This window comes from Globicephala melas, chromosome 20, assembly GCF_963455315.2.
Source record: "Globicephala melas chromosome 20, mGloMel1.2, whole genome shotgun sequence".
NCBI lineage: Eukaryota > Metazoa > Chordata > Mammalia > Artiodactyla > Delphinidae > Globicephala > Globicephala melas.
The window spans coordinates 35,140,920-35,158,889 of NC_083333.1; the positions used below are offsets into that span (position 1 = coordinate 35,140,920).

Here is a 17,970-nt window from a genome sequence, read left to right on the forward strand (position 1 = left end):
TTGTCTCACCAGTCAGAAAACAAGACTGGCTTGTTGCTTCATCCCAGCCCAGGGCCCTTCAAACTCAGATCTCAGCATGACCCACTCAGGCAACTGTTCTGAGTTTCTCAGTAGGCGACGTCCAGCCCAACTAGCAAGTCTCCCAACCGTATTACTGATTTTGAGGATTTTAAAAAAAAAAGTTTCTCTTTATTTTTGGCAGTTGAATTTGGATTTCATTACAATGATCGACTTGAAATACGTGCCTGAGTGTGGCTCTTGTACCACCCACAGCAGAATCGCCTCAGGGGAGGGGAGTTGAAAAATGCATACTTTCCCCAGTCCCATTCCAGACACACGGAATGTCTATTAAATATGTTTAAAAAGATCCTCCAGGGTGAGGTTGAGAATGTGTCTCTGTAAGCCAATTTCTGGGATTGGAGGGGAACAGATTTGCCTGACTGTCCTCTAAACCCAAACCTGAGTTAATTTGTCAAGCGGGAGACCCTTGGTTCTCGGAGACTCAGTTTCTCCTTCTGACAGAGGTAGGTTCTGTCTCCACTTGTTGCTAGGCTGCAGGAAGAGGAAATTAATATGCAAAGCGCTGGGGAGAGCGCTGCTGCCAGGCTGGGAGAGAAGAGAAGCTCCTACCTCTCCCACACCAGACTCTCCCTGGTAACCCCGCCGCCGCCCCTCTCCCCAGCCCCATGGGCGGCGGCCCCTTTAACAGACCTGACCAATCGCCCGGCCATTTCCGCGGCCGCTCCTCGGCGCACTTGTAGAGGGCTGGATTGGCCGGGCCTGGCGCGCGGCCTGTTCCGCCCCCGCCGCCCTCTGGTTGGCGGCGGCGGCCGCGGGTGCGGGGCGGGTCCGCCGGCGGGGCGGGGCGGCCGGTGGCCCGGGGGCGGGCTGGCGGCAGGACTGTGGCCCGATCCCGAGCCGTAGCGGGAGCTGCGGCGGCCGTGGAGCACGGGCGCCGGCGCAGTACAATGAGGCAGCCAGTGGATCCGGGGTGAGCGCTCCCGGGGCCGGGTGGGGCGGTGGGGGGAACGCCCGCCGAGAAGGCTCAGGCTCCTCAGGTTCCGGGGTACGATCGGGGGCCGGCGGCCGTTGGTGCGGCGGGGCGCGGGGGTCCGGCCCCCACAGGGCCCCGCCCCGCTGTCACGATCTAGGTTAAGTTGACAGGGACGCCTACCCGCGACGCCCCCGGGCGCACCCTTCTTTCCTTTGGGGCGGTGTGGGGCGGTCTGGGCTTGACCCCGCCGGAGGTGCCCTCCGGCCGGTCCCCGCAGCCTGCGGTCCACGGGCTCCGGGTTCGGCCCCGTCCACAAGCAAACTAAGGGAAAACAGCTTGTAATTTTGTGAATGGGGCCCCGGGTTCCTGCCGCCCCCAGCGCTCACGTTGCGAAATGCCTGGAAGTCGAGAACCGCAGTTACTTTTACGCGGATCCTTTAGAGGCTCTCTGCGTCTCGGGTTGTTTTTCTCTAGCTCCTGGAAATCGTGGGTGGCAGTGGGTGGTTTGCGTGCCTTAGACCTGAGGCGGCGGCGTCCCGAAAGCCGGGGGTTTGGAAGGTTAACAAGTGACATTGGGCTGAGGCCTAATGCCAGGTGCCGTGCCCCAGAGCTCGGGTGTGACGGTGGAGGTTGTGCTGCCGGGGAGCACACGAATGAAGCGGTGGGACCGGGGATGGACTGAAGCGTCGGCTTCAGCTCCGCCTCGCACGCTGCCCAGAATGCACGGCTGACGCGGGAGTCGGTGCAGGGGAGTTTTCCCCTTTTGAAAATGGTTTTTGGAAAACTTAGCCCCTAGGTGGGTTGATGGTTACTTAAACCATCTGTTGTTATGGTTACACGGCAGCCAATGTAAGGGCAAAGTCTGTTTCCACCCTCGCTCTTCCTCCAAAGCTATGAAGTACTTTGTCACTACGTCTTAACCGACGCTTCCCAGGGAGGGCATACTTTTTCAGAGTTGGAGGAAAAGCGTGGGCTCCATGAAGACAGGGGTGGTGCCATATTCATGTTTGAAGTTCTAGCTCTTGACACCGGGGCTGCTCTGCACAGGAATTGAAAAGAACCAGCCTTTCGCATGTTTTGATGGTTTTCATCAAAGGATTTAAAGGAATCCTTTCAGGAGCCTGATGTAAGCTGGAAGGGAAACAATGAGTGACTTTTATATGGAAACCAACAAGGAAAAACAGAGGGGCAAATGATCCTTGAACTCTGGGATAGGGAGTGTTTGCAGAATCTAGGTTTTTGTGGGTTTTTCTTTTTCGATGCACAGCTTGTGAGATCTTAGTTCCCAGACCAGGGATGGAACCAGGGCCCTGGGCAGTGAATGCACAGAGTCCTAACCACTAGACTGCCAGGGAATTCCCAGGAGTCCAGGTTTGTGGGTTTAGAGCTCAGTGACACAGTGAAGCTTATCTCCTAGGAGGTATTGAAAGAGCAAAAGTGCCATTTCTATCAGCTCTTACCCAACCCTTAAATCATTTCAGGATTCTTTGAAATTCTTCTAAAAGTTGGTGATTGGTCCAAACTTATGGAAAACAAGCAGCCTCCTGAGGTGATGGGGGTAGGGTGGGATTTTTGCCTTTTTTTTTTTTTTCCCACTGGGCCTCTCTGGGAGTGTCAGGGAAGGCTGGGATAGGGATGGGTAGGGGGTGTATGGAGGACTGTGGGTGAACTTGACCTGCCTGCACATTAATCTCCAGGAAAGGTGCTGTGCCTGAGAGGAAGGAGATTAACAAACTGATTCAGTTCAGATGATGGTGGTAATTGAGACAACTGACAAGGCACCCGAGGGCTGGACAGAGGAGGGGGAAGAGAAAGTGCAGGGGTTTGGTGGGGCTGAGGGGGCTGGACCTTGCTGGAGGTTTGAAGAGCGGGTAGAATGTCATCGTGTGAGAGGACTGGTGAAATAGCTTTCGCCAAGTGTATTGTTTGTGTATTAGAGATTATGGTTTTAGAATGCTTCTGGAAAAGAAGTAGGAAAGATTATTAGGCTTTTAGGTAGAATAAATATATAGGATGTTTTGCAGTTTTGGTCAAAGTGAAATGACATGTAGTCAAAAAATATTCACTCAACTAATTTTTGTTGAGAGTTGGCTGTGTGCCAGAAACTTTGAGGCATTATGGGTACGATGGAGAAAGAAACAGGTCAAGAACTTGTTTCTACATCTATATGATTCACCTTCCCTCCAAGTCAAAGCTCTTCTGAGGATTTTCTGAAGCTCTTGAAGAAAGAAAGGGGAGAAATGCACAGAATATTAAGTAAGAACAAAACAGAACAATGGGGAAATTCTTCCTGCTGTAGATCACTTTTGGTATCAAACTGAATCTTCCAAGACTGGTTTTCTGTGTCAGGTTTGGTATCTCTTCATCCTCATATCTATTGACCAGTGTCTTTTGATAGTGTTAAGTTCTCTCTTTTTTTCCCATTCCCTTGTCAGTTAGTTTATTGAGAAGTTTGGAAGTTCATCCCTGTCCTCCAGGTGCTTCCAGTTCATTTTCTTTGCCTGAGTGTCCCTCAGGGTCTGCTTTCTCCTGTCTGATCCTTATTCTCTCCTGAGTGTCCCACTTGGGAATTGCTGAGGTCACAGGGAATCGTTTGTTCCTTGATTCTGTCCCAAAGCAGAAGGTGGCTAGTATAGAAAAGAGCATTTGTTGAATTCCAGCTCTGCCATGTGCTGCTTTCTCTGTTTGTATATATATCCTTTCCCGTCCTTGAGCAGCCCTCTGAGTGAGCTAGATGCTGGTAGCCTCAATTTACAGGAGAGGAAACAGAGGCTCAGAGCAGTTCAGTAAATTTCCCAGGGCAATAAGCTGGTTAGATAGTGGAACAAGATTTTTTTTTTGGCCGTACCACACGGCTTGCGGGATCTTAGTTCCCCCACCAGGGATTAAACCCAGGCCCTCGGCAGTGAAAGCACAGAGTCCTAACCAGTGGACCGCCAGGGAATTCTCTGGAACAAGAATTTCAGTCTACGACTTTCTGATTCCAAGTGTGCTTTTTCCATCGTACCGCATTGCTTTTCCCAGAAGAAGGATGGCGGTTTAGTATAGTCTAGCACAGTGCCTTCTTGGACACATGAAAGGTCAGGTTCAGAGATGTTCAGAGAATTGCCGCAGTTAATGTGCTCATGGTGGAACAAGAGTTAGCACCATTGTGTCCTGCCTCTCTGCCAGGTGTGTTTTTGGGTAATTCATGTGGCTCTCAAGAAATCTGAGTTTACTGCCATGAAAAGTTGACCAGACTTACCAGGTATGTATCCCAATGCTTCCACTTATCAGCTCCGTGACCTTGGGCAATTATTTTCTCTCTCTGTGTACCTCAGTTTCTTTATCTGTAAGTGGGACAATATTCACATTTCAACAACGCTAAGACAGTACAGTTTGTCTCATCTTAACATTTCTGAAAAGTATCTTATAATCTATGAGGTCTTAAGTTGTAGTTGGCAGTAACTCCCTTTTTCGTACGTAAAATAATGGTGTCATAGTCAGTGGGGTTCTAGGTCATGTGAACCACGGTAGTACATTCTTTATCGGTAGTTGTGAGGATTACATGAAGTCACTCGTGTGCCTGGCACAGCGTGAGCACCCAGTAACAGTTGCTCCTGTCGGATGACAGAACGTATGGTTAACTGGTAGGTGGTTCTGGGGAAAAGCTAGGGAGCATCTCGTAAGATTTGCCACTTGGAGCCCAGGCAGTAATCCATGGTCTGTGGGCTGGAGGAACGTTTTTCAGTTTGCGTGAAGCTCTGTCCTTTGGCTGACTCTTGTCCGCGTGAGAAGCATTGACTTCAGGAGCTAACCAGCCATGGACAGACAGCTCCCTTTGTCCTGCCTGTTCATTGAGTTCTTTGTCAACTTTAAATCCCAAGTTAAAAATAACTATTGTGGGCTTCCCTGCTGGCGCAGTGGTTGAGAGTCCGCCTTCCGATGCAGGGGATGCAGGTTCGTGCCCCGGTCCGGGAGGATCCCATATGCCGCAGAGCAGCTGGGCCCGTGAGCCATGGACGCTAGGCCTGCGCGTCCAGAGCCTGTGCTCCGCAACGGGAGAGGCCGCAGCAGTGAGAGGCCCGCGTACCACAAAAAAAATAAAAATAAAAAAATAACTATCGTTATAAGAAGTTTAGAAACGTAGGCTGGTGTGAATACTCTTATACGTGAATTTTAAAGCACCTCAAGGTTCTATGCAAGATTCCATGTTGCCTCTTGCCAAACTCCTTGTAATGCTTAATTGCGTTGTGTGAAGTGTCTGTGAGGTACCATTCATCAGAGGGATGCTAGGAGGTCATGAAATCACAGAAACCCTGGGTTTCTGAGTGAGGTAGAGAGAGCACTGCAGTTGGTATTAAGAGACCTGTTTCCAGTCCTGGGGGTTTATCCTGTTATTATGTGTGTCTTGGGCACATCATTTCCCTACTCTGGATCTTGAGGGTCTCTTCCAAAATGAGGGCTTGATTTCTTAGTCTCCTCCGCCACACTTGCTCCAATACAGTGTCATAGATTATGTGAGTTTATGAATCTAAGGATCTGAGAAATTAAATGGTTGAAAGGAAATGAGTCTGAAGTCTCAGGTCGATGTTTGTGCTAGCGCTTTTGTAAAGAGAAAAGAACGGGTAGGTGATAACCATATGAGTAACCATCATTTATGGAGAATTACTGTGTGCACTGTTCCTACTTTTAAACCTCACATCATCCTATGAGCAGTAGAGACTAGTGTCAATCTTATTTTAAGATGAGGTAACTGAGGTTCAGAGAAGTTAAGTAACTTGTCCAAGATCACACAGCAAGGACAAGGGCTTATAGCTGGGACTAGAACTCAAGCTTATGTTGCTCCCCAATATGAGTTCTGTGGTTGTTTCAGATGCACCCTGCCTCATTTTGGAATCTTCTCAAGCCATGTGCCCTGGAAGTTTTACCAGTTTAAAAAGTGAGATTTCCCTCTGCTTTGGGGTCATGCATTCCTAGTCTTTTATTGTGTACTGACCCCTGTTTAAATTCTGAGTTCTCATTCAGAACATCTGCTGCGTATTGGGAGAACTTTGTTAAACCTAAGGACGAACTCTATGGGAGTTGCAGAAGACTAAAGTCCTCTTTCGTTTTTCTTTGGTGAACAAAACCAGAGGCCAGGCCACTGTGAGCATAGGTGGGACTGTTGAGAGAAGAATCTGACCTTTCTGTGAGGAAGCTGGTGGGGTGGGGAGCAGGGTGGGCTTTGAAACAACGAGGTAACCTTTGTCTGTTGGGTTTGCTTGGAAGATTGGTTCTAAGGGCTTTACCCCCAAGACGATGATTGGAACTAACACACTGAGCCCCTCCCGGCTTATCCTAACAGTTGAGAATGGAACTGGGCAAGAGAAGCCCTCTTCAGTCACCACCTTATTTAGGATTTGAGATTTAAACCCACTGCTTGGATTGCTCCCGCAAATAACCTTTCAGAATCACAATATGCATTTCATAAGAGTTTCATTTCACGTTTGTTACTTAAAGCTGACATAAGCTGGCCAGTTCTCTTACTGAATTTTAAGTCCTTTCTTACACCTAATGTTGTTTTTTAAGCAGTGTTCCTCAAGATGGTTCTGTATATCATTTGGGGCTTGAAATATAAAATTTAAAAATCTTTCCACTGAAAGGACTGACTGAACAGTGATTATCACTCATTAAACAAGTATCTGTGCGTCTGCTGGAGCCAAGCATTGTGCTTGGCATTGGAAATCCAGTGGGGAGCAAAACAGATGTATTCCCTGCCGACACATAGCACATTACGTAGTCTAGACAATAAACAAGTCAGCAGACGTGTGCATTGTATATATTAAATTGTGATAAGCGCGAAGTCTCCTTCCTCTGAGGAAAAAGAACAGGCCCTGAGAAAGAATAAAGGGAGGGAGGCCAGCAACTGGGAGTGTTGGGAAGAGCACCTCAAGGGAGGGAGCAGTGTGTGGCAAGTCTGGCTTCAGGGGAGGAGGGCCTGAGAGGAGGGCATGAAGATGGGAGAGGCAGGTGCCTCACAGAGCAGAGGGGAGGGGCTGGGGCTCAGAGCCGGACACTGCTTGAGGCACCTTGGGAATTTCTTACAAGGGTTTGCTGACTCACAGGCAGTGGGGAACTTGGCCTGGAGGGGTTGAGCTTCTGTTCTGGGTCCACATTTCCCATCATTCTGTGTGCAAAGTAACCACAGGGCAGTAGGTAGGACTGAAATGGCTCCTGTGCACATCCACTGGAGTCCACTGGAGGCATCCTGCTGTGGCTCAGTGTGGGACAGCCTGTAACGTGCTAACCATCAGCCGGCACCTGGGCAGTGCTTGCCCTGGAGCCTCGGCAGTGGGTGCAGGGCTCACCTTGAAGTCAGGGTGGACCGGAAGCATTGTTCCTCTGTCTGCAGGTGTCTGCTTTAGTGTTGGGCTGTGGGAAGTGGATTTTTAGTCTTTTTTTTCTGATAAGAGGAGGCAGAGGCCAGTGGCCTTATTATCAGGTGATCAAGCATGATGGCTCCGAGTTGCTGAAAGAAGAATCCACCTGAAGGGACATGGTGTGATGCTTTCTCATAACCACCCCACCTCCGGTCACACAGGAGGAGAATTTCATAAAACAAGTCACTGGCTTTGTTAGTTCTTGACCTGGCTTGGGAGGTTTGGTAAAATACTATGAACCCAGCCATACCAAAGTTTATAATTACCCTACAGAATATTTGTTAGAACCGATTGAATTTGTATGTAATTGCATTAGTCCTTTTTTTTAAAAAAGATCTATTATTCAGGAAAAAACATTTTGAATACACGAAAGGAAAGAATAACATAACGAGCTTCGTGTTTCTGTCACTCAGTTTCAGTAACATTTTGCTAATCTTGTTCCGAGATAGTTTCACATATGAAGCATTGTTGGCGGATTTTCTGTCACAATATAAATGTATCTTTGGGATATAAAATCACATGGTAGATATGGTTCGAGAGAAAAAATTCCTGCATGTTGCATCATTACAGGACTGGTGTTAGTAGTTGAAATTCCAAATCTGAAATGAACATTTCTTGCAAGCCCCTTATAGACTTGATTATGAAAAGTAGGCACAAAATTAGATTACCAATTAATCTATGTATTTACTGAGAATATCAGCTATATTGGACAATGTGTAGGGTATATGTAAAAAGAGTAAAACAGTCTCTGTCCACATTGGCTTGTAAAATCATGGTCCCTTTCTTCCTCACAAGGAATCACAAGGTTTTATCTTCAACATTCCTGGCAAATAAAATATACACAAAGCTCGAACTATGAAACTAACTAAAAAGCACTATTTTTGTGGTGCATGTTAATTTAAATTCAGATTATAGCATTCACTTATAAAATCGAGGGGAACACAGTTAATATGTTGAAAGTCTCCATATGTTAAATTTTTGTGTATTTTTTTTTAAGGGGAAATTCAAATCAAACAGCAAAGAACCCTGTAGCAGCACCTCTACATCTGTGCCGTCAATATGGTGGCCACTAGCCGCATGTGACTATCAAATACTTGAAAGGTGGCTAGTGCAACTGAGAAACTGAAGTTTTAATTTTAGTTAATTTTCAGTTAAATAGCTCTGTGTGGCCACATTGATGGTTTTGTAAACCCTGGAGCTACACTGTTCAATCTCTATGGTAGGATAAAATCCAGCACAAACTAATTTGGGCAACAAATGGAACAGCACAGTTCACATGTAGGTCCCAAACTCAGTACGTTTTAGAGAAAAGGAGTTTGATTATGTAGAAGGAAGAACTGCTTCTTGGGGTTCATTGTCTTCCAGTAAGAGCAAGGTTTTGGCAGCTCAGACACCTGGAGAAGTTAGATTTGATGCGGGATGTCTCCCGGGGCTCAGATCTTATGAAATAAGGAGTGAATCTCCCTGCTTGTGCTGCTGTTGCATTGTGGAAGGTCTCTGAGAGGTAGACAGGAGTCTGTTGAGTGACTCATGTGAAGGTTTCTGGAGGTAGGGTGACCTCAGCCTTGGGAGTTGCATTCATTGCCAGGGGGGTTTAGAGGCTCAGAGGAGACATGCCAAGGGCCTGGCTATCTTGATCACCTTTCTATCCCCAGCACATAGTAGATGCTCAAAAAATGTGTTTCAAAAATGGATGACGGTTTTTAAGAATAGGTTTAAGAGCAAATAAGAAGAGCTTTAAATTTGTCTAGAAATTTGAAAAATAGTTGCCAAAGGAAGTATGTGAGCTGCAGAGTATATACAGCCAGTATTTTCTCCTGGAGGTAACTGACATTTCTCTTCACTGCAAATGCAAGCTGGCTTTTATCTCATCCGTTACCAAGTGCTGTTATTTTCATCTTTTAAACGTCTCTTGAATGGTTCTCTTTCTTGCCAACTTCACTGCCACCACTCTAGTCCAAACTACCATCTTTTGGCTTCGAAGACTGCAGCAGCTGCCTCCCTCCTCTTCCCACAGCTGCTTCCTCTCCTTTCTAATCTCTTCACCCCTCTGCAGCCAGAGTGGTGTCTTAAAAATTCCCGGGCTTCCCTGGTGGTGCAGTGGTTGAGAATCTGCCTGCTAATGCAGGGGACACGGGTTCGAGCCCTGGTCTGGGAGGATCCCACATGCCGTGGAGCAACTAGGCCTGTGAGCCACAACTACTGAGCCTGCGCGTCTGGAGCCTGTGCTCCACAACAAGAGAGGCCACGATAGTGAGAGGCCCGTGCACCGCGATGAAGAGTGGCCCCCACTTGCCACAACTAGAGATAGCCCTTGCACAGAAACGAAGACCCAACACAGCAAAAATAAATTAATTAATTAATAAACTCCTACCCCCAACATCTTCTTAAAAAAAAAAAATTTCCCAATATAATCATGCCACGTCCTTGCTCAAAACCCTAGGAAGGCTTCCAGTTGCTCCCAGGATAAGAGCCACATTCTGAACCTGGTCTGAAAAGTGCTGCGTGATCCAGCCACTCCTGCCTCCTGCTTCAGCCTGGGCCCGTGCCTCTCTCCTCCTGGTTTATTATAGTCTAGGCACCCTTCCACTCCCAGCTGGAAGGGAGCTCTGCCTTTCAGGAACTGAGCCACCTTGCTGCTCCCTCTTCAGAAAACAGCTCTGACCCCTCACCTCGCTCCCCTTTTCTCTTTTGTCCTTTACAGCACTTCTCACTGTTGTTGTGACATATTCTTTAAGAGACATCTGCTTTTCCCCTTCCTCCGGGAGGGCAGGGACCTTGTCGATTTTGCTCATTCTTATATACCCAGTGCCTAGCTCTGTATCTGACCCATTGCACAAGCTTCTTAAATGTTTGCTGGGTGAATGAATGAATGAATGAGTGAATGCAAGCACATTGGGAACAAGGAGGAACTTGAAGAATGCTCTTTAAAACTTGGATTTATTGGAAGGATTGAATAGTTTTTAGAGTAGAATAACCTGGGAAGGGAACTGGCCGGGGTGGGGGTCGGGGGAGAGTCTTTGGGAATCTATTGTTGGAAAGTGTCCAGTGGGTTTAGCACTGTCTTACAAGAGAAGTATGTCTGTGCCCTTGTCACAGACTTGAAAGGCATTTGCCTGCGGAGTTGCAAGGGTGGCCCTCCTGTCTGGCTTCCTATCCCAGCCCTCAGGAGGCATCACTCTCACTGAGTGTGTGTCCTTAGTAGCACGGGTCTCCAATTTGAGACCTCAGGGTTGGAGTCTTCCATATGCAGCCCACAGTCAGGGATGTAGTAGTCTTTTTAAAAAAATTTTGTTTATGTTTGGCTGCATTGGGTCTTTGCTACTCTGCGTGGGCTTTCTCTAGTTGTGGCGAGCGGGGGCTACTCTTAGCGGTGCGCAGGCTTCTTATTGTGGTGGCTTCTCTTGTGGAGCACGGGCCCTAGAGCGCGTGGGCTCAGTAGTTGCAGCCCACGGGCCCAGTAGTTGTGGCTCGCAGGCTCTAGAGTGTAGGCTCAGTAGTTGTGGTGCACGGGCTTAGTTGCTCCTCAGCATGTGGGATCTTCCCGGACCAGGGATCGAACCTGTGTCCCCTGCATTGGCAGAGCGGATTCTTAACCACTGCGCCACCAGGGAAGTCTCAGGGATGTAGTAGCCTTCCTCTCTTTCTAGAGAGTCAGGATTCTGCCCTGTTCGTATTTGCAGTGGGAGGGAATTCTAGTTGTGCCTTGTCGGGGAAGAGACTTCCAGCTATTGGGAAGAATGGAGGCAGCTGTGTTTAGACCTGGCCCTGCAGCAGGTGAGACTTGCCCTCTTCCTGAGCTGACTTGTAGCTGAGGGGAGGACCCTGCTGGTGCTCATCAGATCCTCCTGTCATGTGGGAGGGACTCGTAGGAGAAACCTGGGTCTTCACCAGAAACTTTGAATTTCTGAATAGGAAATGGAAGGACTTGGCAGAGACAGTGGTTAAATTTCTTCTACAACTTGTGATTCTGAAAGAGAAAACTGATATGGGATGTCTCTAGCTGGTTTCCTAGGCAACGTGTTTTTTTGTTTTTGTTTTTATTTTTGGAAGGAAGGGGCTGGTTCCCTAGACCAGAGCCTCTGATAACCAGAGGGGAGGTGTTTCATGAAGGCCAGAGTGATGTTTTCTGGGAGACTTGCAAAGCTGGTTAAGAAGGCTTTAAGCTGAATATTAAGGGGACAGGAAAATTGCAGAACCAGAGACCTCAGAGACCTGGGTGACTTAGCAGCAGTGTCGACACCGAAGTGGAGCCTAGGAACTCCAAGTGGGAGCTAGCAGCAGAGCTGGTTGAGAATGCCCCTGTCGGAGGGTGTGCAGGTGATGGCTCCGTGCCCTGGAAACCTTAACAGCACAGCCAGGTAAATGTGACCTGGCGGAGGGAGTGTTAGAATAGAGCAAAGTAGTGTGGGTATACCTGGCTCCAAAAGAAAACCCTATGAGAGATTCACTGTGTGTGCCCTGATCATGGAAGGCTGACGGGAAGTGTTTCAATTATGATGGAAGGAGCAGAGGGCAGGTTATTTCACCTTAGGACTCTGCCTGCCAGATTGAGGGGCAATGATTTTTCTTCATAGACAGATTTTAAAACAGGAGACCCTCACCCCTGGCAGGTGTAGTAGACCAAGCAGATGTTTGTTAAGGTGAATTCCATGCAAAGTGGACCATGTGGTAGATTCTAACCCTACCTTGCTGATAATTTTACCTCTGAGAGCAGGTAGAGGGAAGTGAGTGTGTGGGGGTGGGGGTGGGGGTGGGGGCGTGGTCCTGCTTGGACCTAATGATGACAAATAAGGAAGAGCCGGTTGACGTTGAGGATGGGGTAAAGCCATGCAGAGTACAAGGGGGCCTGTGGCTGCAGCCAGCAACAGGCAGAGAGCTTGGTTCAGGGGAGGCAGGCTCCACAGCGCCTGCTCTTCACCCTGCGGTCACTGGGGTGAGCATCTCCTACCTTATTTTGTTGCTTCCTTTGATAAAAATGACGGACCTCCTTCTCACCTGAGCTGGAACTGGAGACATTGTTGTGTCCTTAATATCCAGATGCCTGTTACAAATGACCTCTGGAGCATTAGCCCATGGCAGTGACTACTTTGATGTGGCCTCTGCTTGGTTTCCCATCCTACTGTCCAGCCCCACCCCACAGAGTTAGGAGCAGAAACTCCAGTGCCTGTGCTAGGAAGTCTGAAGGGAGCTGTCCTAGGGGAAGGCGGAGCTGCCGGCTCTGGCTAAGCTCACAGGCAAGATCGAAGCGGAAAATAAGTCAAGAGTAGTAGAAAACCCAGGGGAAAGGAGTTGCTTTTGTTTTAATTTCCCAAGGTAGGCTAATGTCTGTGGGGAGATGATGAGTGATATTCGATCCTGATAGTAAAGCAGGAACATTAATTTTTTTTTTTAAGGCTAAAACTCCCAGTAGAAATGACTGTTGATCATGCTCCAAGCCAGAGACCAAACTCATTTGGTCAGCTGAGCTTTTGTCTTCAGGCTTGACTGACCAACAGGGGTGTAGGCAGAGGCTTAATAGCCTGCGGTGAATGTTATTTCATGAGGTCTGATCTGTGGTACGAAAAGCTCATGGAAGGAAAAAACACAAGTTGAGTTTCTGGATTAGGTGATGAGTTGTTTTGACAGCACAGGTAACAAGTACAGGGCCCAGGGTTTTCTGGGGCAGATGGTCAAGAGGTTCTTCCAACTATTTGAATTTATAATGCCAGAGTGTTAATCTCAAAAATTAAAATGTAATACATGTTTAAAGTATATACATTTTGACCCGCAGCTTAGAAGAAATCTTCCAGAAATTGCAGACTTAACTGTTTTCTGAAACCTTGCTCTACTGGGCCTGATAAGAATTTTTGACATTTTGTGTTATCTGTCAGAGTTGGCCTGGTAACTTCCATTTCCCTTCCCAGAAATGCTGTCCTGCTCCTCCTGGGCTCCTTCCAAGCACTGCAGTGGGGTCCCCTGGCCTCTTACCCACCTCCGTGCTGAGTAAGCACAGAGCAGGTGGGCACTGTTGATTGGTTAGTGTTGAGTGAGATGGGTGCTCAAGCCAAGGAAGAAAGGAATATTTTTTGGCCACATTTTTTCCGTTTTAGGAGTTCTTTTATACAGGTGACCAAATTGGTATTTAAAATGGGAATGAGAGGTTTTGGTTTCTTGTTTTTGCAGTGATGAGGCAGGGGCAGGTACGTGGTTCAGCCTTGTCGGTTCCTTTTCCTGCCTGTGGTTGTAGGGCTTACATCAGTATCTCTCAGTGGTGTGATGCTGTTGCTAAGGGACTGAGTGGCCCTGCCAGACGAGCGGGAAGCCTGGAAACTGGCTTTGGAACCCCTCATCCAACCACCGTGATGATTTCAAACCAGATTCTTTGAGGCTTGAGAAAGGTCTCGTCAAATAGGTTATCCCCATAGTGAGTTAATATGGGCTGGCTCTCCAGTGATCCCTTGAGCATTCAGCAGATGGCCCTGCTCAGAAGACAGTGGCTGTGCCTGGGGACTGTCAGTGAGCAGGTCCAGACTCTTGAAGTGAGAGTCAGTCTTCTGTGAATCTCTTAAAGGAAGTCCTTACCCACTTTGCCATTCCTTTTAAGGAAGGCCTTTGAAGAATCTTAAAGCAGGTATTTGAATAACATTAAACATGATAAATTCTTAATTATAAAGTGGTTAGTTAGATTCCTTTCTCCTGGGTTAATAGTTTATAAGTCAACATGCCAGTTTTTCTTTCTTTTTTAACTTACGTAAGCACTTTTATGTTTTGGAATTTTCGTTTGTTTTTCGATTTTTTGGTTATTTGTGGAGTGTCTAGAAAGTAACCAGCTATTTTCTCATTAACGTCTTGGGTCCAGGAGTAAAAATCCTGGTGAAGCTTTGGGAGGCCCTAGATGACTGTCATCTTCCTAGAGCAGGACCTGACCCTACTCTCTGTCTCCTGCCCTGTCCGGACTGCCTACAGCCCACACACACACCATCCAAAGGGGTGTGGATCAAAACACCACCCTCTTACTCAAAACAATGCAGTGAATTCTTTGAGTCAGGGTTTTTAACTTTGGGCAGGCGAAGGGAGAAGTCTCTGTCTTCCTGCAAGTTGAATGTGAAATCTTGTGGGTATTTGTGTATGTGCATTTGGCTGCAGTGGCAGTGACAGTGGGGTGGGGTCTTTGATGTTCATCAGGCTAAGTTACAGAAGAACTCCAGCTCTAAAGTTTCTTTATGTCTCGTCTAAAAAGCTCTGAAGCCAGCTTTTTAGAATGGAGGGACCGATTCACAGTAGGGGGAGAACCTAGAACAAGGGCTGCAGGGTCCTAGCTGGTGGGAGTCCATGTGTGCAAGCCTGGCTTCTCCTCACCAGTCATCATGCCAGGCTCTCTATCCCTGGACCCCTGAGATTCTCTTTCCTCACTACTGGCCTCTTGTCCCTCCTCAAATCCTTAAGATATCCTTTGTGGGAGAGCACTGGATAAACTTGTCCTCTGAGCCAGGTGTCTTGCACCATGATATTTTCTCCTTGGTTTCCTTAGTTTCTTTTGATCAATGACCCAGTCGCCCCCTGCACCCCCCCCCCCCCCCCCGCCAAGTTCTCACAGGGCTTCTCTTTTCATTTTTCTTGGGTTTATCTCTTTTATACCATCTGCTCCTCCTCCATTTTTTTTCCTTAATGCATTCTAAGTTAATCTGTACCCTCTCATGGGCTTTTCTGTTAAGTCTGGTAATTATTTTATTTTATTTTTTTTTGCGGTACGCGGGCCTCTCACTGTTGTGGCCTCTCCCGCTGCGGAGCACAGGCTCCGGACGCGCAGGCTCAGCGGCCATGGCTCACGGGCCCAGCCGCTCCGCGGCACGTGGGATCCTCCCGGACCGGGCCACGAACCTGCATCCCCTACATCGGCAGGCGGACTCCCAACCACTGTGCCACCAGGGAAGCCCAAGTCTGGTAATTCTTGTCTGCCACCAGAAAGGGGACCCTGAAGTAGAAAGAGGACTGGGAGTCTGGTCCTTGCAACCCTGTGACTCTGCCCCTGCGGGGAGTGCCTTGGGGTCTCAGCTCACCGTTTCTAGCCTGGAAGTCCAGCGATCTGCTCTTGCAGCCTCTGACTGGTCAGGAACCCACATCTGGCATCACCGTCACTGGCTCCCTTCTTTCCTTGTGGACCTCGTGTATCCTGTGTTGTGAGCTCTGCTCATGAAAGTAAGATTCTGTTTTATATTCCTTATTCCAATTTTGCCAGAGGCAGAAAAGACAGAAGGTGTTGCTTTCAGAAAGACCATTCTTCTAGAGGCAGGCCAATATATAAGACGACACTGGTGACAGGTGTGCATTATTATAACAGAACCCTGTCAAATTTAAATTACAGTCAAAGATGGTCATATTCTACCTTTGGTAGTTTGTTTCTTCCCCTCTCGGAATTTCTCCCACAGTGTTCTGGGGGCTCAGGGATCTGGCCCTGAACAGGGTTTTGGAGGAGGGGCTTCTGCTACTTCTGAGGATTCATGAGCCCCTTGGCAGCACAACACCTTCACGTGAAGGTGGGCATGTGATCCGGAGGCTCTGCCCAGGAAACCAGATCTCTTAATTGATAGAGCCACCTCATGAGCTAGTAATGCAAGCTGTTGGGAATTACAAAAAACCTACTGTGAAATTCATCTAAAATTAATGAAGAGTCAGCACTCTGGATTTTAAATACAGAGGAAGTTATGGCCTTGGCTTTCAGTTTCCCGAGGGTGGATTATTTCTTGCCAGTCTCTAAGCCTTCAGCTGGCTTTCCTTCTCCCCATTGTGCCTGTGACTCTAGTCGGTTTACATCCCTCCTCTGACACAGACCCATGTTAATGGAGAGCTACCAAAAAATGCAGTGCATTCCCAAATCAATTGTTTGGGATTATCCATTCCACTTTTCTTTTCCATGAACACAGAGAAGTGAAAGTTCTAGTGTATTTAAAGAAAACAATAAAACGTGTGGAAAACAAAAACTTGGGAGTGAAAACCAGCTAGATGAATAGAACATGTCTGCTTTTCCTGATTTCGATTTTTTAAAAAGGAGCACTGTTCAATATTTCGTTTGTATGTCAGCATGTGAAGCTCTCTAGACCAGCGCTTACATATACCATGATAAATGGCTGAGGTATTTTGAGGCTAAAATATTTACTACTTTGGTGACATGTACTTTACAGGCATCCCACCCCCCTTGATTTAATAGGAAGGGTCTCTGGTCTGTATGTGCTTTTATGTGGCTTGAAAAGGAACTGAGTATTCCATTTTTATAGATTTCAATTAGGATAATGCCTTTGACACATCTCACAATGGTATCTTTTCTAGACTCTTAAGATAGAATTGTCAAATTATAGCAAACAGAATTAGAAATTATTTTGAAGTTTTCTCAGCAGATTGTAATTTCTCCTTCTGTGCATGTAGTCATTCTGGAAATAAGAGCGTACAGGTACCTTTTTCTAAAATTTATTATTTTCCAAATACAATGGTACCTTTTGGTTTAGAAAAAATGGTAGAGGGAGATTGTAGTCCAGGAGAGCAAGCAGATAATAGGCATTTTCAGCCTTTTATTGTACCTTTGGCCACATTTTGGAAGAAAGACCAAAAATTGCCATATATGTGAAAGAACAGTGGTAACCGGGTGGACTTGAAATGAGAGTGATATTTGAGAGTAACAAGGTCACTTTCTTCCCTGGCTTGTAGGAACAAAGAATGTGTGATCACAGCGGGTCCGGCAGCCAGGGTTGGTGGGAGTGGAGAGTTCATGTAATCTGTAGGATATTTAAATTTATATGATATTTAAGTTTCCATGTTAGAAAAAGCTCATAGAGAGCAAGTTTGTTAAAACAAAAATAAAAAATAATTTTTATAAATAGAAGGGGGAATGTACAAGTATTAATTCTTACAGGATGTTGAAAAATTTTAAATGTCTAGGACACAGTATGTTGAGGGAGCCAGAGATCAGTGGGACAGTGACTTCAGGGTTACTTTTTTTTTTTTTTTTTGCGGTATGTGGGCCCCTCACCGCTGCGGCCTCTCCCGCTGCGGAGCACAGGCTCCGGACGCTCAGACCCAGCGGCCATGGCCCGTGGGCCCAGCCACTCCGCGACACGCGGGATCCTCCCGGACCGGGGCAGGATCCCGCGTCCCCCACATCAGCAGGCGGACCCTCAACCACTGCGCCACCAGGGAAGCCCCAGGGTTAGTTTTTGATGTAGAAACGCTCAGTTGAAGAAAAAACTTGCCTAGGAGGAAAGTTTCTATGGAGATGTGCCCTGCATCTTGAGTGATGTCCTGAAGCATTGAAGACTCAACATTAATTTTGATCTTTCTTAGGAAGCTGGATAAAATAATGTGTTTCTGAGAAAAAACAGTTATTATGAAGTGTCACAGCCTTGCAGTGAAAAATGCCAACATCCAAGAGTCCAAAGCAAATTCAAGAATCAGCATCCTAAGTAGAGACCTCGCTGACTTGCTGTCTTGATCTCAGAGGCTGCATGAACAGTGAGGTCCTGCAGGCTGTCGTTGGGTACCCCGGGAATGTGAGGGATCTGCACCCACAAAAGGAGTGTGGCAGCTGGTCCTCCGGATTCC

The 17,970-nt window shown here is 47.3% G+C and overlaps 1 protein-coding gene across 2 annotated transcripts in view; it reads left to right on the forward strand.

Annotated features, from left to right (window-relative positions):
• The first annotated feature begins 851 nt into the window (after positions 1-851).
• The window catches only part of TEX2 (testis expressed 2), a 105,469-nt gene continuing 88,350 nt past the window's right edge, over positions 852-17,970 (forward strand). For both annotated transcript variants that reach the window (XM_030843320.3, XM_060290107.1), the window contains exon 1: positions 852-991. The gene's annotated coding sequence lies outside the window, so the exon portion shown is untranslated. The remainder of the gene's footprint in view (positions 992-17,970) is intronic.